At 38.3% G+C, this 17,766-nt stretch overlaps 33 non-coding genes across 33 annotated transcripts; 17 read left to right on the plus strand and 16 right to left on the minus strand.

The window, feature by feature from the left end:
* Positions 1–130: 130 nt before the first annotated feature.
* TRNAV-CAC (transfer RNA valine (anticodon CAC)) lies at positions 131–203 on the plus strand. Its single transcript has one exon. It is a non-coding gene; the product is annotated as a tRNA-Val (tRNA).
* Positions 204–500: 297 nt separating this feature from the next.
* TRNAV-AAC (transfer RNA valine (anticodon AAC)) lies at positions 501–573 on the minus strand. Its single transcript has one exon. It is a non-coding gene; the product is annotated as a tRNA-Val (tRNA).
* Positions 574–718: 145 nt separating this feature from the next.
* Positions 719–791, plus strand: TRNAV-CAC (transfer RNA valine (anticodon CAC)). The gene has a single exon. It is a non-coding gene; the product is annotated as a tRNA-Val (tRNA).
* Positions 792–1,088: 297 nt separating this feature from the next.
* On the minus strand, positions 1,089–1,161 carry TRNAV-AAC (transfer RNA valine (anticodon AAC)). The gene has a single exon. It is a non-coding gene; the product is annotated as a tRNA-Val (tRNA).
* A 145-nt stretch (positions 1,162–1,306) lies between these two features.
* On the plus strand, positions 1,307–1,379 carry TRNAV-CAC (transfer RNA valine (anticodon CAC)). Its single transcript has one exon. It is a non-coding gene; the product is annotated as a tRNA-Val (tRNA).
* Positions 1,380–2,040: 661 nt separating this feature from the next.
* TRNAV-CAC (transfer RNA valine (anticodon CAC)) lies at positions 2,041–2,113 on the plus strand. The gene has a single exon. It is a non-coding gene; the product is annotated as a tRNA-Val (tRNA).
* A 297-nt stretch (positions 2,114–2,410) lies between these two features.
* On the minus strand, positions 2,411–2,483 carry TRNAV-AAC (transfer RNA valine (anticodon AAC)). The gene has a single exon. It is a non-coding gene; the product is annotated as a tRNA-Val (tRNA).
* A 743-nt stretch (positions 2,484–3,226) lies between these two features.
* TRNAV-AAC (transfer RNA valine (anticodon AAC)) lies at positions 3,227–3,299 on the minus strand. The gene has a single exon. It is a non-coding gene; the product is annotated as a tRNA-Val (tRNA).
* Positions 3,300–3,444: 145 nt separating this feature from the next.
* Positions 3,445–3,517, plus strand: TRNAV-CAC (transfer RNA valine (anticodon CAC)). Its single transcript has one exon. It is a non-coding gene; the product is annotated as a tRNA-Val (tRNA).
* A 503-nt stretch (positions 3,518–4,020) lies between these two features.
* Positions 4,021–4,093, plus strand: TRNAV-CAC (transfer RNA valine (anticodon CAC)). Its single transcript has one exon. It is a non-coding gene; the product is annotated as a tRNA-Val (tRNA).
* A 297-nt stretch (positions 4,094–4,390) lies between these two features.
* TRNAV-AAC (transfer RNA valine (anticodon AAC)) lies at positions 4,391–4,463 on the minus strand. Its single transcript has one exon. It is a non-coding gene; the product is annotated as a tRNA-Val (tRNA).
* Positions 4,464–4,608: 145 nt separating this feature from the next.
* On the plus strand, positions 4,609–4,681 carry TRNAV-CAC (transfer RNA valine (anticodon CAC)). The gene has a single exon. It is a non-coding gene; the product is annotated as a tRNA-Val (tRNA).
* Positions 4,682–4,978: 297 nt separating this feature from the next.
* On the minus strand, positions 4,979–5,051 carry TRNAV-AAC (transfer RNA valine (anticodon AAC)). The gene has a single exon. It is a non-coding gene; the product is annotated as a tRNA-Val (tRNA).
* A 515-nt stretch (positions 5,052–5,566) lies between these two features.
* TRNAV-AAC (transfer RNA valine (anticodon AAC)) lies at positions 5,567–5,639 on the minus strand. The gene has a single exon. It is a non-coding gene; the product is annotated as a tRNA-Val (tRNA).
* A 145-nt stretch (positions 5,640–5,784) lies between these two features.
* TRNAV-CAC (transfer RNA valine (anticodon CAC)) lies at positions 5,785–5,857 on the plus strand. Its single transcript has one exon. It is a non-coding gene; the product is annotated as a tRNA-Val (tRNA).
* A 503-nt stretch (positions 5,858–6,360) lies between these two features.
* TRNAV-CAC (transfer RNA valine (anticodon CAC)) lies at positions 6,361–6,433 on the plus strand. Its single transcript has one exon. It is a non-coding gene; the product is annotated as a tRNA-Val (tRNA).
* A 297-nt stretch (positions 6,434–6,730) lies between these two features.
* Positions 6,731–6,803, minus strand: TRNAV-AAC (transfer RNA valine (anticodon AAC)). Its single transcript has one exon. It is a non-coding gene; the product is annotated as a tRNA-Val (tRNA).
* A 515-nt stretch (positions 6,804–7,318) lies between these two features.
* On the minus strand, positions 7,319–7,391 carry TRNAV-AAC (transfer RNA valine (anticodon AAC)). Its single transcript has one exon. It is a non-coding gene; the product is annotated as a tRNA-Val (tRNA).
* A 145-nt stretch (positions 7,392–7,536) lies between these two features.
* Positions 7,537–7,609, plus strand: TRNAV-CAC (transfer RNA valine (anticodon CAC)). Its single transcript has one exon. It is a non-coding gene; the product is annotated as a tRNA-Val (tRNA).
* A 297-nt stretch (positions 7,610–7,906) lies between these two features.
* TRNAV-AAC (transfer RNA valine (anticodon AAC)) lies at positions 7,907–7,979 on the minus strand. The gene has a single exon. It is a non-coding gene; the product is annotated as a tRNA-Val (tRNA).
* Positions 7,980–8,124: 145 nt separating this feature from the next.
* On the plus strand, positions 8,125–8,197 carry TRNAV-CAC (transfer RNA valine (anticodon CAC)). Its single transcript has one exon. It is a non-coding gene; the product is annotated as a tRNA-Val (tRNA).
* A 297-nt stretch (positions 8,198–8,494) lies between these two features.
* On the minus strand, positions 8,495–8,567 carry TRNAV-AAC (transfer RNA valine (anticodon AAC)). The gene has a single exon. It is a non-coding gene; the product is annotated as a tRNA-Val (tRNA).
* A 515-nt stretch (positions 8,568–9,082) lies between these two features.
* On the minus strand, positions 9,083–9,155 carry TRNAV-AAC (transfer RNA valine (anticodon AAC)). Its single transcript has one exon. It is a non-coding gene; the product is annotated as a tRNA-Val (tRNA).
* A 145-nt stretch (positions 9,156–9,300) lies between these two features.
* TRNAV-CAC (transfer RNA valine (anticodon CAC)) lies at positions 9,301–9,373 on the plus strand. Its single transcript has one exon. It is a non-coding gene; the product is annotated as a tRNA-Val (tRNA).
* Positions 9,374–9,876: 503 nt separating this feature from the next.
* Positions 9,877–9,949, plus strand: TRNAV-CAC (transfer RNA valine (anticodon CAC)). Its single transcript has one exon. It is a non-coding gene; the product is annotated as a tRNA-Val (tRNA).
* A 297-nt stretch (positions 9,950–10,246) lies between these two features.
* TRNAV-AAC (transfer RNA valine (anticodon AAC)) lies at positions 10,247–10,319 on the minus strand. The gene has a single exon. It is a non-coding gene; the product is annotated as a tRNA-Val (tRNA).
* Positions 10,320–10,834: 515 nt separating this feature from the next.
* TRNAV-AAC (transfer RNA valine (anticodon AAC)) lies at positions 10,835–10,907 on the minus strand. The gene has a single exon. It is a non-coding gene; the product is annotated as a tRNA-Val (tRNA).
* Positions 10,908–11,052: 145 nt separating this feature from the next.
* Positions 11,053–11,125, plus strand: TRNAV-CAC (transfer RNA valine (anticodon CAC)). The gene has a single exon. It is a non-coding gene; the product is annotated as a tRNA-Val (tRNA).
* Positions 11,126–11,628: 503 nt separating this feature from the next.
* On the plus strand, positions 11,629–11,701 carry TRNAV-CAC (transfer RNA valine (anticodon CAC)). Its single transcript has one exon. It is a non-coding gene; the product is annotated as a tRNA-Val (tRNA).
* Positions 11,702–11,998: 297 nt separating this feature from the next.
* TRNAV-AAC (transfer RNA valine (anticodon AAC)) lies at positions 11,999–12,071 on the minus strand. The gene has a single exon. It is a non-coding gene; the product is annotated as a tRNA-Val (tRNA).
* A 515-nt stretch (positions 12,072–12,586) lies between these two features.
* Positions 12,587–12,659, minus strand: TRNAV-AAC (transfer RNA valine (anticodon AAC)). Its single transcript has one exon. It is a non-coding gene; the product is annotated as a tRNA-Val (tRNA).
* A 3,025-nt stretch (positions 12,660–15,684) lies between these two features.
* Positions 15,685–15,757, plus strand: TRNAV-CAC (transfer RNA valine (anticodon CAC)). The gene has a single exon. It is a non-coding gene; the product is annotated as a tRNA-Val (tRNA).
* A 503-nt stretch (positions 15,758–16,260) lies between these two features.
* TRNAV-CAC (transfer RNA valine (anticodon CAC)) lies at positions 16,261–16,333 on the plus strand. The gene has a single exon. It is a non-coding gene; the product is annotated as a tRNA-Val (tRNA).
* The last annotated feature ends 1,433 nt before the right edge of the window (positions 16,334–17,766 follow it).

The following is a 17,766-nucleotide window of genomic DNA, read 5'->3' on the forward strand; positions in this document are numbered from 1 at the left end:
CTCACATCTTCTCGAAAATACAATTAACAGTATAGTGAATTGATCACACAATCTTCCAATTTTGCAGTTTCAAAAACTTGCGAATACAACATTTGAAGCCTAACTGATTTTTGGGGATTTCATGTAACGAGTTTTCGTAGTGTAGTGGTTATCACGTTCGCCTCACACGCGAAAGGCCCCCGGTTCGAACCCGGGCGAAAACAAATATCATTTAGTTTTAATTGACGCCACAGGAGAAAACAAATTCCAATTTACTTATAATTAACACCACCTTACGAAACGTGTCGTTGAAGACAATAGGTAAATTAGTGTACATTACACCTCTATTCATATATAGTGCTAAGTTATACTTGGAACATTGATAACGTGGATTAAAATGCAAATAACTTTGATTAACGCCACTGCAGAACGGCAGTTCAAGAGAAGTTAGCTTTATGGGCACGTAGTTTCACATGGTATCCAGCATAGATATCGTTTCAAAATATTTACTGGCTTCATATTGTTTCCGCCTGGGCTCGAACCAGGGACCTTTCGCGTGTTAGGCGAACGTGATAACCACTACACTACGGAAACAGGCTGCTTACTTTTCTCACATCTTCTCGAAAATACAATTAACAGTATAGTGAATTGATCACACAATCTTCCAATTTTGCAGTTTCAAAAACTTGTGAATACAACATTTGAAGCCTAACTGATTTTTGGGAATTTCATGTAACGAGTTTTCGTAGTGTAGTGGTTATCACGTTCGCCTCACACGCGAAAGGCCCCCGGTTCGAACCCGGGCGAAAACAAATGTCATTTAGTTTTAATTGACGCCACAGGAGAAAACAAATTCCAATTTACTTATAATTGACACCACCTTACGAAACGTGTCGTTGAAGACAATAGGTAAATTAGTGTACATTACACCTCTATTCATATATAGTGCTAAGTTATACTTGGAACATTGATAACGTGGATTAAAATGCAAATAACTTTGATTAACGCCACTGCATAACTGCAGTTCAAGAGAAGTTAGCTTTATAGGCACGTGGTTTCACATGGTATCCAGCATAGATATCGTTTCAAAATATTTACTGGCTTCATATTGTTTCCGCCTGGGCTCGAACCAGGGACCTTTCACGTGTTAGGCGAACGTGATAACCACTACACTACGGAAACAGGCTGCTTGCTTTTTTCACATGTTCTCGAAAATACAATTAACAGTATAGTGAATTGATCACACAATCTTCCACTTTTGCAGTTTCAAAAACTTGCGAATACAACATTTGAAGCCTTACTGATTTTTTGCGATTTTATGTAACGAGTTTTCGTAGTGTAGTGGTTATCACGTTTGCCTCACACGCGAAAGGCCTCCGGTTCGAACCCGGGCGAAAACAAAAATTATTTAGTTTTAATTGACGCCGCAGGAGAAAACAAATTCCAATTTACTTATAATTAACACCACCTTATGAAACGTGTCGTTGAAGACACTAGATAAATTAGTGTACATTACACCTCTATTCAAAGGCCTCCGGTTCGAACCCGGGCGAAAACAAAAATTATTTAGTTTTAATTGACGCCGCAGGAGAAAACAAATTCCAATTTACTTATAATTAACACCACCTTATGAAACGTGTCGTTGAAGACACTAGATAAATTAGTGTACATTACACCTCTATTCATATATAGTGCTAAGTTATACTTGGAACATTGATAACGTGGATTAAAATGCAAATAACTTTGATGAACGCCACTGCAGAACTGCAGTTCAAGAGAAGTTAGCTTTGTGGGCACGTAGTTTCACATGGTATCCAGCATAGATATCGTTTCAAAATATTTACTGGCTTCATATTGTTTCCGCCAGGGACCTTTCGCGTGTTAGCCGAACGTGATAACCACTACACTACGGAAACAGGCTGCTTGCTTTTCTCACATCTTCTCGAAAATACAATTAACAGTATAGTGAATTGATCACACAATCTTCCAATTTTGCAGTTTCAAAAACTTGCGAATACAACATTTGAAGCCTAACTGATTTTTTGGGATTTCATGTAACGAGTTTTCGTAGTGTAGTGGTTATCACGTTCGCCTCACACGCGAAAGGCCCCCGGTTCGAACCCGGGCGAAAACAAATATCATTTAGTTTTAATTGACGCCACAGGAGAAAAGAAATTCCAATTTACTTATAATTAACACCACCTTACGAAACGTGTCGTTGAAGACAATAGGTAAATTAGTGTACATTACACCTCTATTCATATATAGTGCTAAGTTATACTTGGAACATTGATAACGTGGATTAAAATGCAAATAACTTTGATTAACGCCACTGCAGAACGGCAGTTCAAGAGAAGTTAGCTTTATGGGCACGTAGTTTCACATGGTATCCAGCATAGATATCGTTTCAAAATATTTACTGGCTTCATATTGTTTCCGCCTGGGCTCGAACCAGGGACCTTTCGCGTGTTAGGCGAACGTGATAACCACTACACTACGGAAACAGGCTGCTTGCTTATACTTGGAACATTGATAACGTGGATTAAAATGCAAATAACTTTGATTAACGCCACTGCAGAACTGCAGTTCAAGAGAAGTTAGCTTTGTGGGCACGTAGTTTCACATGGTATCCAGCATAGATATCGTTTCAAAATATTTACTGGCTTCATATTGTTTCCGCCAGGGACCTTTCGCGTGTTAGCCGAACGTGATAACCACTACACTACGGAAACAGGCTGCTTGCTTTTCTCACATGTTCTCGAAAATACAATTAACAGTATAGTGAATTGATCACACAATCTTCCAATTTTGCAGTTTCAAAAACTTGCGAATACAACATTTGAAGCCTAACTGATTTTTTGCGATTTCATGTAACGAGTTTTCGTAGTGTAGTGGTTATCACGTTTGCCTCACACGCGAAAGGCCCCCTTTTCGAACCCGGGCGAAAACAAAAATCATTTAGTTTTAATTAACGCCGCAGGAGAAAAGAAATTCCAATTTACTTATAATTAACACCACCTTATGAAACGTGTCGTTGAAGACAATAGGTAAATTAGTGTACATTACACCTCTATTCATATATAGTGCTAACTTATACTTGGAACATTGATAACGTGGATTAAAATGCAAAAAACTTTGATTAACGCCACTGCAGAACGGCAGTTCAAGAGAAGTTAGCTTTATGGGCACGTAGTTTCACATGGTATCCAGCATAGATATCGTTTCAAAATATTTACTGGCTTCATATTGTTTCCGCCTGGGCTCGAACCAGTGACCTTTCGCGTGTTAGGCGAACGTGATAACCACTACACTACGGAAACAGGCTGCTTGCTTTTCTCACATCTTCTCGAAAATACAATTAACAGTGTAGTGAATTGATCACACAATCTTCCAATTTTGCAGTTTCAAAAACTTGCGAATACAACATTTGAAGCCTAACTGATTTTTTGCGATTTTATGTAACGAGTTTTCGTAGTGTAGTGGTTATCACGTTTGCCTCACACGCGAAAGGCCTCCGGTTCGAACCCGGGCGAAAACAAAAATCATTTAGTTTTAATTGACGCCGCAGGAGAAAACACATTCCAATTTACTTATAATTAACACCACCTTATGAAACGTGTCGTTGAAGACACTAGATAAATTAGTGTACATTACACCTCTATTCATATATAGTGCTAAGTTATACTTGGAACATTGATAACGTGGATTAAAATGCAAATAACTTTGATGAACGCCACTGCAGAACTGCAGTTCAAGAGAAGTTAGCTTTGTGGGCACGTAGTTTCACATGGTATCCAGCATAGATATCGTTTCAAAATATTTACTGGCTTCATATTGTTTCCGCCAGGGACCTTTCGCGTGTTAGCCGAACGTGATAACCACTACACTACGGAAACAGGCTGCTTGCTTTTCTCACATCTTCTCGAAAATACAATTAACAGTATAGTGAATTGATCACACAATCTTCCAATTTTGCAGTTTCAAAAACTTGCGAATACAACATTTGAAGCCTAACTGATTTTTTGGGATTTCATGTAACGAGTTTTCGTAGTGTAGTGGTTATCACGTTCGCCTCACACGCGAAAGGTCCCCGGTTCGAACCCGGGCGAAAACAAATATCATTTAGTTTTAATTGACGCCGCAGGAGAAAACAAATTCCAATTTACTTATAATTAACACCACCTTACGAAACGTGTCGTTGAAGACAATAGGTAAATTAGTGTACATTACACCTCTATTCATATATAGTGCTAAGTTATACTTGGAACATTGATAACGTGGATTAAAATGCAAATAACTTTGATTAACGCCACTGCAGAACGGCAGTTCAAGAGAAGTTAGCTTTATGGGCACGTAGTTTCACATGGTATCCAGCATAGATATCGTTTCAAAATATTTACTGGCTTCATATTGTTTCCGCCTGGGCTCGAACCAGGGACCTTTCGCGTGTTAGGCGAACGTGATAACCACTACACTACGGAAACAGGCTGCTTGCTTTTCTCACATCTTCTCGAAAATACAATTAACAGTATAGTGAATTGATCACACAATCTTCCAATTTTGCAGTTTCAAAAACTTGCGAATACAACATTTGAAGCCTAACTGATTTTTTGCGATTTTATGTAACGAGTTTTCGTAGTGTAGTGGTTATCACGTTTGCCTCACACGCGAAAGGCCTCCGGTTCGAACCCGGGCGAAAACAAAAATTATTTAGTTTTAATTGACGCCGCAGGAGAAAACAAATTCCAATTTACTTATAATTAACACCACCTTATGAAACGTGTCGTTGAAGACACTAGATAAATTAGTGTACATTACACCTCTATTCATATATAGTGCTAAGTTATACTTGGAACATTGATAACGTGGATTAAAATGCAAATAACTTTGATTAACGCCACTGCATAACTGCAGTTCAAGAGAAGTTAGCTTTATAGGCACGTGGTTTCACATGGTATCCAGCATAGATATCGTTTCAAAATATTTACTGGCTTCATATTGTTTCCGCCTGGGCTCGAACCAGGGACCTTTCACGTGTTAGGCGAACGTGATAACCACTACACTACGGAAACAGGCTGCTTGCTTTTCTCACATCTTCTCGAAAATACAATTAACAGTATAGTGAATTGATCACACAATCTTCCAATTTTGCAGTTTCAAAAACTTGCGAATACAACATTTGAAGCCTAACTGATTTTTTGCGATTTCATGTAACGAGTTTTCGTAGTGTAGTGGTTATCACGTTTGCCTCACACGCGAAAGGCCCCCTTTTCGAACCCGGGCGAAAACAAAAATCATTTAGTTTTAATTAACGCCGCAGGAGAAAAGAAATTCCAATTTACTTATAATTAACACCACCTTATGAAACGTGTCGTTGAAGACAATAGGTAAATTAGTGTACATTACACCTCTATTCATATATAGTGCTAAGTTATACTTGGAACATTGATAACGTGGATTAAAATGCAAATAACTTTGATTAACGCCACTGCAGAACGGCAGTTCAAGAGAAGTTAGCTTTATGGGCATGTAGTTTCACATGGTATCCAGCATAGATATCGTTTCAAAATATTTACTGGCTTCATATTGTTTCCGCTTGGGCTCGAACCAGGGACCTTTCGCGTGTTAGGCGAACGTGATAACCACTACACTACGGAAACAGGCTGCTTGCTTTTCTCACATCTTCTCGAAAATACAATTAACAGTGTAGTGAATTGATCACACAATCTTCCAATTTTGCAGTTTCAAAAACTTGCGAATACAACATTTGAAGCCTAACTGATTTTTTGCGATTTTATGTAACGAGTTTTCGTAGTGTAGTGGTTATCACGTTTGCCTCACACGCGAAAGGCCTCTGGTTCGAACCCGGGCGAAAACAAAAATTATTTAGTTTTAATTGACGCCGCAGGAGAAAACAAATTCCAATTTACTTATAATTAACACCACCTTATGAAACGTGTCGTTGAAGACACTAGATAAATTAGTGTACATTACACCTCTATTCATATATAGTGCTAAGTTATACTTGGAACATTGATAACGTGGATTAAAATGCAAATAACTTTGATGAACGCCACTGCAGAACTGCAGTTCAAGAGAAGTTAGCTTTGTGGGCACGTAGTTTCACATGGTATCCAGCATAGATATCGTTTCAAAATATTTACTGGCTTCATATTGTTTCCGCCAGGGACCTTTCGCGTGTTAGCCGAACGTGATAACCACTACACTACGGAAACAGGCTGCTTGCTTTTCTCACATCTTCTCGAAAATACAATTAACAGTATAGTGAATTGATCACACAATCTTCCAATTTTGCAGTTTCAAAAACTTGCGAATACAACATTTGAAGCCTAACTGATTTTTTGGGATTTCATGTAACGAGTTTTCGTAGTGTAGTGGTTATCACGTTCGCCTCACACGCGAAAGGCCCCCGGTTCGAACCCGGGCGAAAACGAATATCATTTAGTTTTAATTGACGCCACAGGAGAAAACAAATTCCAATTTACTTATAATTAACACCACCTTACGAAACGTGTCGTTGAAGACAATAGGTAAATTAGTGTACATTACACCTCTATTCATATATAGTGCTAAGTTATACTTGGAACATTGATAACGTGGATTAAAATGCAAATAACTTTGATTAACGCCACTGCAGAACGGCAGTTCAAGAGAAGTTAGCTTTATGGGCACGTAGTTTCACATGGTATCCAGCCTATATATCGTTTCAAAATATTTACTGGCTTCATATTGTTTCCGCCTGGGCTCGAACCAGGGACCTTTCGCGTGTTAGGCGAACGTGATAACCACTACACTAAGGAAACAGGCTGCTTGCTTTTCTCACATCTTCTCGAAAATACAATTAACAGTATAGTGAATTGATCACACAATCTTCCAATTTTGCAGTTTCAAAAACTTGCGAATACAACATTTGAAGCCTAACTGATTTTTTGCGATTTCATGTAACGAGTTTTCGTAGTGTAGTGGTTATCACGTTTGCCTCACACGCGAAAGGCCCCCTTTTCGAACCCGGGCGAAAACAAAAATCATTTAGTTTTAATTAACGCCGCAGGAGAAAAGAAATTCCAATTTACTTATAATTAACACCACCTTATGAAACGTGTCGTTGAAGACAATAGGTAAATTAGTGTACATTACACCTCTATTCATATATAGTGCTAAGTTATACTTGGAACATTGATAACGTGGATTAAAATGCAAATAACTTTGATTAACGCCACTGCATAACTGCAGTTCAAGAGAAGTTAGCTTTATAGGCACGTGGTTTCACATGGTATCCAGCATAGATATCGTTTCAAAATATTTACTGGCTTCATATTGTTTCCGCCTGGGCTCGAACCAGGGACCTTTCGCGTGTTAGGCGAACGTGATAACCACTACACTACGGAAACAGGCTGCTTGCTTTTCTCACATCTTCTCGAAAATACAATTAACAGTATAGTGAATTGATCACACAATCTTCCAATTTTGCAGTTTCAAAAACTTGCGAATACAACATTTGAAGCCTAACTGATTTTTTGGGATTTCATGTAACGAGTTTTCGTAGTGTAGTGGTTATCACGTTCGCCTCACACGCGAAAGGTCCCCGGTTCGAACCCGGGCGAAAACAAATATCATTTAGTTTTAATTGACGCCGCAGGAGAAAACAAATTCCAATTTACTTATAATTAACACCACCTTACGAAACGTGTCGTTGAAGACAATAGGTAAATTAGTGTACATTACACCTCTATTCATATATAGTGCTAAGTTATACTTGGAACATTGATAACGTGGATTAAAATGCAAATAACTTTGATTAACGCCACTGCAGAACGGCAGTTCAAGAGAAGTTAGCTTTATGGGCACGTAGTTTCACATGGTATCCAGCATAGATATCGTTTCAAAATATTTACTGGCTTCATATTGTTTCCGCCTGGGCTCGAACCAGGGACCTTTCGCGTGTTAGGCGAACGTGATAACCACTACACTACGGAAACAGGCTGCTTGCTTTTCTCACATCTTCTCGAAAATACAATTAACAGTATAGTGAATTGATCACACAATCTTCCAATTTTGCAGTTTCAAAAACTTGCGAATACAACATTTGAAGCCTAACTGATTTTTTGCGATTTTATGTAACGAGTTTTCGTAGTGTAGTGGTTATCACGTTTGCCTCACACGCGAAAGGCCTCCGGTTCGAACCCGGGCGAAAACAAAAATTATTTAGTTTTAATTGACGCCGCAGGAGAAAACAAATTCCAATTTACTTATAATTAACACCACCTTACGAAACGTGTCGTTGAAGACACTAGATAAATTAGTGTACATTACACCTCTATTCATATATAGTGCTAAGTTATACTTGGAACATTGATAACGTGGATTAAAATGCAAATAACTTTGATTAACGCCACTGCATAACTGCAGTTCAAGAGAAGTTAGCTTTATAGGCACGTGGTTTCACATGGTATCCAGCATAGATATCGTTTCAAAATATTTACTGGCTTCATATTGTTTCCGCCTGGGCTCGAACCAGGGACCTTTCACGTGTTAGGCGAACGTGATAACCACTACACTACGGAAACAGGCTGCTTGCTTTTCTCACATCTTCTCGAAAATACAATTAACAGTATAGTGAATTGATCACACAATCTTCCAATTTTGCAGTTTCAAAAACTTGCGAATACAACATTTGAAGCCTAACTGATTTTTTGCGATTTCATGTAACGAGTTTTCGTAGTGTAGTGGTTATCACGTTTGCCTCACACGCGAAAGGCCCCCTTTTCGAACCCGGGCGAAAACAAAAATCATTTAGTTTTAATTAACGCCGCAGGAGAAAAGAAATTCCAATTTACTTATAATTAACACCACCTTATGAAACGTGTCGTTGAAGACAATAGGTAAATTAGTGTACATTACACCTCTATTCATATATAGTGCTAAGTTATACTTGGAACATTGATAACGTGGATTAAAATGCAAATAACTTTGATTAACGCCACTGCAGAACGGCAGTTCAAGAGAAGTTAGCTTTATGGGCATGTAGTTTCACATGGTATCCAGCATAGATATCGTTTCAAAATATTTACTGGCTTCATATTGTTTCCGCTTGGGCTCGAACCAGGGACCTTTCGCGTGTTAGGCGAACGTGATAACCACTACACTACGGAAACAGGCTGCTTGCTTTTCTCACATCTTCTCGAAAATACAATTAACAGTGTAGTGAATTGATCACACAATCTTCCAATTTTGCAGTTTCAAAAACTTGCGAATACAACATTTGAAGCCTAACTGATTTTTTGCGATTTTATGTAACGAGTTTTCGTAGTGTAGTGGTTATCACGTTTGCCTCACACGCAAAAGGCCTCTGGTTCGAACCCGGGCGAAAACAAAAATTATTTAGTTTTAATTGACGCCGCAGGAGAAAACAAATTCCAATTTACTTATAATTAACACCACCTTATGAAACGTGTCGTTGAAGACACTAGATAAATTAGTGTACATTACACCTCTATTCATATATAGTGCTAAGTTATACTTGGAACATTGATAACGTGGATTAAAATGCAAATAACTTTGATGAACGCCACTGCAGAACTGCAGTTCAAGAGAAGTTAGCTTTGTGGGCACGTAGTTTCACATGGTATCCAGCATAGATATCGTTTCAAAATATTTACTGGCTTCATATTGTTTCCGCCAGGGACCTTTCGCGTGTTAGCCGAACGTGATAACCACTACACTACGGAAACAGGCTGCTTGCTTTTCTCACATCTTCTCGAAAATACAATTAACAGTATAGTGAATTGATCACACAATCTTCCAATTTTGCAGTTTCAAAAACTTGCGAATACAACATTTGAAGCCTAACTGATTTTTTGGGATTTCATGTAACGAGTTTTCGTAGTGTAGTGGTTATCACGTTCGCCTCACACGCGAAAGGCCCCCGGTTCGAACCCGGGCGAAAACGAATATCATTTAGTTTTAATTGACGCCACAGGAGAAAACAAATTCCAATTTACTTATAATTAACACCACCTTACGAAACGTGTCGTTGAAGACAATAGGTAAATTAGTGTACATTACACCTCTATTCATATATAGTGCTAAGTTATACTTGGAACATTGATAACGTGGATTAAAATGCAAATAACTTTGATTAACGCCACTGCAGAACGGCAGTTCAAGAGAAGTTAGCTTTATGGGCACGTAGTTTCACATGGTATCCAGCCTATATATCGTTTCAAAATATTTACTGGCTTCATATTGTTTCCGCCTGGGCTCGAACCAGGGACCTTTCGCGTGTTAGGCGAACGTGATAACCACTACACTAAGGAAACAGGCTGCTTGCTTTTCTCACATCTTCTCGAAAATACAATTAACAGTATAGTGAATTGATCACACAATCTTCCAATTTTGCAGTTTCAAAAACTTGTGAATACAACATTTGAAGCCTAACTGATTTTTTGCGATTTCATGTAACGAGTTTTCGTAGTGTAGTGGTTATCACGTTTGCCTCACACGCGAAAGGCCCCCTTTTCGAACCCGGGCGAAAACAAAAATCATTTAGTTTTAATTAACGCCGCAGGAGAAAAGAAATTCCAATTTACTTATAATTAACACCACCTTATGAAACGTGTCGTTGAAGACAATAGGTAAATTAGTGTACATTACACCTCTATTCATATATAGTGCTAAGTTATACTTGGAACATTGATAACGTGGATTAAAATGCAAATAACTTTGATTAACGCCACTGCAGAACGGCAGTTCAAGAGAAGTTAGCTTTATGGGCACGTAGTTTCACATGGTATCCAGCATAGATATCGTTTCAAAATATTTACTGGCTTCATATTGTTTCCGCCTGGGCTCGAACCAGGGACCTTTCGCGTGTTAGGCGAACGTGATAACCACTACACTACGGAAACAGGCTGCTTACTTTTCTCACATCTTCTCGAAAATACAATTAACAGTATAGTGAATTGATCACACAATCTTCCAATTTTGCAGTTTCAAAAACTTGCGAATACAACATTTGAAGCCTAACTGATTTTTGGGGATTTCATGTAACGAGTTTTCGTAGTGTAGTGGTTATCACGTTCGCCTCACACGCGAAAGGCCCCCGGTTCGAACCCGGGCGAAAACAAATGTCATTTAGTTTTAATTGACGCCACAGGAGAAAACAAATTCCAATTTACTTATAATTAACACCACCTTACGAAACGTATCGTTGAAGACAATAGGTAAATTAGTGTACATTACACCTCTATTCATATATAGTGCTAAGTTATACTTGGAACATTGATAACGTGGATTAAAATGCAAATAACTTTGATGAACGCCACTGCAGAACTGCAGTTCAAGAGAAGTTAGCTTTGTGGGCACGTAGTTTCACATGGTATCCAGCATAGATATCGTTTCAAAATATTTACTGGTTTCATATTGTTTCCGCCAGGGACCTTTCGCGTGTTAGCCGAACGTGATAACCACTACACTACGGAAACAGGCTGCTTGCTTTTCTCACATCTTCTCGAAAATACAATTAACAGTATAGTGAATTGATCACACAATCTTCCAATTTTGCAGTTTCAAAAACTTGCGAATACAACATTTGAAGCCTAACTGATTTTTTGGGATTTCATGTAACGAGTTTTCGTAGTGTAGTGGTTATCACGTTCGCCTCACACGCGAAAGGCCCCCGGTTCGAACCCGGGCGAAAACAAATATCATTTAGTTTTAATTGACGCCACAGGAGAAAACAAATTCCAATTTACTTATAATTAACACCACCTTATGAAACGTGTCGTTGAAGACAATAGGTAAATTAGTGTACATTACACCTCTATTCATATATAGTGCTAAGTTATACTTGGAACATTGATAACGTGGATTAAAATGCAAATAACTTTGATTAACGCCACTGCAGAACGGCAGTTCAAGAGAAGTTAGCTTTATGGGCACGTAGTTTCACATGGTATCCAGCATAGATATCGTTTCAAAATATTTACTGGCTTCATATTGTTTCCGCCTGGGCTCGAACCAGGGACCTTTCGCGTGTTAGGCGAACGTGATAACCACTACACTACGGAAACAGGCTGCTTGCTTTTCTCACATCTTCTCGAAAATACAATTAACAGTATAGTGAATTGATCACACAATCTTCCAATTTTGCAGTTTCGAAAACTTGCGAATACAACATTTGAAGCCTAACTGATTTTTTGCGATTTCATGTAACGAGTTTTCGTAGTGTAGTGGTTATCACGTTTGCCTCACACGCGAAAGGCCCCCTTTTCGAACCCGGGCGAAAACAAAAATCATTTAGTTTTAATTAACGCCGCAGGAGAAAACAAATTCCAATTTACTTATAATTAACACCACCTTATGAAACGTGTCGTTGAAGACAATAGGTAAATTAGTGTACATTACACCTCTATTCATATATAGTGCTAAGTTATACTTGGAACATTGATAACGTGGATTAAAATGCAAATAACTTTGATTAACGCCACTGCAGAACGGCAGTTCAAGAGAAGTTAGCTTTATGTGCACGTAGTTTCACATGGTATCCAGCATAGATATCGTTTAAAAATATTTACTGGCTTCATATTGTTTCCGCTTGGGCTCGAACCAGGGACCTTTCGCGTGTTAGGCGAACGTGATAACCACTACACTACGGAAACAGGCTGCTTACTTTTCTCACATCTTCTCGAAAATACAATTAACAGTATAGTGAATTGATCACACAATCTTCCAATTTTGCAGTTTCAAAAACTTGCGAATACAACATTTGAAGCCTAACTGATTTTTGGGGATTTCATGTAACGAGTTTTCGTAGTGTAGTGGTTATCACGTTTGCCTCACACGCGAAAGGCCCCCTTTTCGAACCCGGGCGAAAACAAAAATCATTTAGTTTTAATTAACGCCGCAGGAGAAAAGAAATTCCAATTTACTTATAATTAACACCACCTTATGAAACGTGTCGTTGAAGACAATAGGTAAATTAGTGTACATTACACCTCTATTCATATATAGTGCTAAGTTATACTTGGAACATTGATAACGTGGATTAAAATGCAAATAACTTTGATTAACGCCACTGCAGAACGGCAGTTCAAGAGAAGTTAGCTTTATGGGCACGTAGTTTCACATGGTATCCAGCATAGATATCGTTTCAAAATATTTACTGGCTTCATATTGTTTCCGCAAGGGACCTTTCGCGTGTTAGCCGAACGTGATAACCACTACACTACGGAAACAGGCTGCTTGCTTTTCTCACATCTTCTCGAAAATACAATTAACAGTATAGTGAATTGATCACACAATCTTCCAATTTTGCAGTTTCAAAAACTTGCGAATACAACATTTGAAGCCTAACTGATTTTTGGGGATTTCATGTAACGAGTTTTCGTAGTGTAGTGGTTATCACGTTTGCCTCACACGGGAAAGGCCCCCTTTTCGAACCCGGGCGAAAACAAAAATCATTTAGTTTTAATTAACGCCGCAGGAGAAAAGAAATTCCAATTTACTTATAATTAACACCACCTTATGAAACGTGTCGTTGAAGACAATAGGTAAATTAGTGTACATTACACCTCTATTCATATATAGTGCTAAGTTATACTTGGAACATTGATAACGTGGATTAAAATGCAAATAACTTTGATTAACGCCACTGCAGAACTGCAGTTCAAGAGAAGTTAGCTTTGTGGGCACGTAGTTTCACATGGTATCCAGCATAGATATCGTTTCAAAATATTTACTGGCTTCATATTGTTTCCGCCAGGGACCTTTCGCGTGTTAGCCGAACGTGATAACCACTACACTACGGAAACAGGCTGCTTGCTTTTCTCACATCTTCTCGAAAATACAATTAACAGTATAGTGAATTGATCACACAATCTTCCAATTTTGCAGTTTCAAAAACTTGCGAATACAACATTTGAAGCCTAACTGATTTTTTGCGATTTCATGTAACGAGTTTTCGTAGTGTAGTGGTTATCACGTTTGCCGCACACGCGAAAGGCCCCCTTTTCGAACCCGGGCGAAAACAAAAATCATTTAGTTTTAATTAACGCCGCAGGAGAAAAGAAATTCCAATTTACTTATAATTAACACCACCTTATGAAACGTGTCGTTGAAGACAATAGGTAAATTAGTGTACATCACACCTCTATTCATATATAGTGCTAAGTTATACTTGGAACATTGATAACGTGGATTAAAATGCAAATAACTTTGATTAACGCCACTGCAGAACGGCAGTTCAAGAGAAGTTAGCTTTATGGGCACGTAGTTTCACATGGTATCCAGCATAGATATCGTTTCAAAATATTTACTGGCTTCATATTGTTTCCGCAAGGGACCTTTCGCGTGTTAGCCGAACGTGATAACCACTACACTACGGAAACAGGCTGCTTGCTTTTCTCACATCTTCTCGAAAATACAATTAACAGTATAGTGAATTGATCACACAATCTTCCAATTTTGCAGTTTCAAAAACTTGCGAATACAACATTTGAAGCCTAACTGATTTTTGGGGATTTCATGTAACGAGTTTTCGTAGTGTAGTGGTTATCACGTTTGCCTCACACGGGAAAGGCCCCCTTTTCGAACCCGGGCGAAAACAAAAATCATTTAGTTTTAATTAACGCCGCAGGAGAAAAGAAATTCCAATTTACTTATAATTAACACCACCTTATGAAACGTGTCGTTGAAGACAATAGGTAAATTAGTGTACATTACACCTCTATTCATATATAGTGCTAAGTTATACTTGGAACATTGATAACGTGGATTAAAATGCAAATAACTTTGATTAACGCCACTGCAGAACTGCAGTTCAAGAGAAGTTAGCTTTGTGGGCACGTAGTTTCACATGGTATCCAGCATAGATATCGTTTCAAAATATTTACTGGCTTCATATTGTTTCCGCCAGGGACCTTTCGCGTGTTAGCCGAACGTGATAACCACTACACTACGGAAACAGGCTGCTTGCTTTTCTCACATCTTCTCGAAAATACAATTAACAGTATAGTGAATTGATCACACAATCTTCCAATTTTGCAGTTTCAAAAACTTGCGAATACAACATTTGAAGCCTAACTGATTTTTTGCGATTTCATGTAACGAGTTTTCGTAGTGTAGTGGTTATCACGTTTGCCTCACACGCGAAAGGCCCCCTTTTCGAACCCGGGCGAAAACAAAAATCATTTAGTTTTAATTAACGCCGCAGGAGAAAAGAAATTCCAATTTACTTATAATTAACACCACCTTATGAAACGTGTCGTTGAAGACAATAGGTAAATTAGTGTACATTACACCTCTATTCATATATAGTGCTAAGTTATACTTGGAACATTGATAACGTGGATTAAAATGCAAATAACTTTGATTAACGCCACTGCAGAACGGCAGTTCAAGAGAAGTTAGCTTTATGTGCACGTAGTTTCACATGGTATCCAGCATAGATATCGTTTAAAAATATTTACTGGCTTCATATTGTTTCCGCAAGGGACCTTTCGCGTGTTAGCCGAACGTGATAACCACTACACTACGGAAACAGGCTGCTTGCTTTTCTCACATCTTCTCGAAAATACAATTAACAGTATAGTGAATTGATCACACAATCTTCCAATTTTGCAGTTTCAAAAACTTGCGAATACAACATTTGAAGCCTAACTGATTTTTTGGGATTTCATGTAACGAGTTTTCGTAGTGTAGTGGTTATCACGTTCGCCTCACACGCGAAAGGCCCTCGGTTCGAACCCGGGCGAAAACAAATATCATTTAGTTTTAATTGACGCCGCAGGAGAAAACAAATTCCAATTTACTTATAATTAACACCACCTTATGAAACGTGTCGTTGAAGACACTAGATAAATTAGTGTACATTACACCTCTATTCATATATAGTGCTGAGTTATACTTGGAACATTGATAACGTGGATTAAAATGCAAATAACTTTGATTAACGCCACTGCAGAACGGCAGTTCAAGAGAAGTTAGCTTTATGGGCACGTAGTTTCACATGGTATCCAGCATAGATATCGTTTCAAAATATTTACTGGCTTCATATTGTTTCCGCAAGGGACCTTTCGCGTGTTAGCCGAACGTGATAACCACTACACTACGGAAACAGGCTGCTTGCTTTTCTCACATCTTCTCGAAAATACAATTAACAGTATAGTGAATTGATCACACAATCTTCCAATTTTGCAGTTTCAAAAACTTGCGAATACAACATTTGAAGCCTAACTGATTTTTTGGGATTTCATGTAACGAGTTTTCGTAGTGTAGTGGTTATCACGTTCGCCTCACACGCGAAAGGCCATCGGTTCGAACCCGGGCGAAAACAAATATCATTTAGTTTTAATTGACGCCGCAGGAGAAAACAAATTCCAATTTACTTATAATTAACACCACCTTATGAAACGTGTCGTTGAAGACACTAGATAAATTAGTGTACATTACACCTCTATTCATATATAGTGCTAAGTTATACTTGGAACATTGATAACGTGGATTAAAATGCAAATAACTTTGATTAACGCCACTGCAGAACTGCAGTTCAAGAGAAGTTAGCTTTGTGGGCACGTAGTTTCACATGGTATCCAGCATAGATATCGTTTCAAAATATTTACTGGCTTCATATTGTTTCCGCCAGGGACCTTTCGCGTGTTAGCCGAACGTGATAACCACTACACTACGGAAACAGGCTGCTTGCTTTTCTCACATCTTCTCGAAAATACAATTAACAGTATAGTGAATTGATCACACAATCTTCCAATTTTGCAGTTTCAAAAACTTGCGAATACAACATTTGAAGCCTAACTGATTTTTTGCGATTTCATGTAACGAGTTTTCGTAGTGTAGTGGTTATCACGTTTGCCGCACACGCGAAAGGCCCCCTTTTCGAACCCGGGCGAAAACAAAAATCATTTAGTTTTAATTAACGCCGCAGGAGAAAAGAAATTCCAATTTACTTATAATTAACACCACCTTATGAAACGTGTCGTTGAAGACAATAGGTAAATTAGTGTACATCACACCTCTATTCATATATAGTGCTAAGTTATACTTGGAACATTGATAACGTGGATTAAAATGCAAATAACTTTGATTAACGCCACTGCAGAACGGCAGTTCAAGAGAAGTTAGCTTTATGGGCACGTAGTTTCACATGGTATCCAGCATAGATATCGTTTCAAAATATTTACTGGCTTCATATTGTTTCCGCAAGGGACCTTTCGCGTGTTAGCCGAACGTGATAACCACTACACTACGGAAACAGGCTGCTTGCTTTTCTCACATCTTCTCGAAAATACAATTAACAGTATAGTGAATTGATCACACAATCTTCCAATTTTGCAGTTTCAAAAACTTGCGAATACAACATTTGAAGCCTAACTGATTTTTGGGGATTTCATGTAACGAGTTTTCGTAGTGTAGTGGTTATCACGTTTGCCTCACACGGGAAAGGCCCCCTTTTCGAACCCGGGCGAAAACAAAAATCATTTAGTTTTAATTAACGCCGCAGGAGAAAAGAAATTCCAATTTACTTATAATTAACACCACCTTATGAAACGTGTCGTTGAAGACAATAGGTAAATTAGTGTACATTACACCTCTATTCATATATAGTGCTAAGTTATACTTGGAACATTGATAACGTGGATTAAAATGCAAATAACTTTGATTAACGCCACTGCAGAACTGCAGTTCAAGAGAAGTTAGCTTTGTGGGCACGTAGTTTCACATGGTATCCAGCATAGATATCGTTTCAAAATA

Source organism: Saccoglossus kowalevskii, chromosome 19 (assembly GCF_978046115.1).
Source record: "Saccoglossus kowalevskii chromosome 19, keSacKowa6.1, whole genome shotgun sequence".
NCBI lineage: Eukaryota > Metazoa > Hemichordata > Enteropneusta > Harrimaniidae > Saccoglossus > Saccoglossus kowalevskii.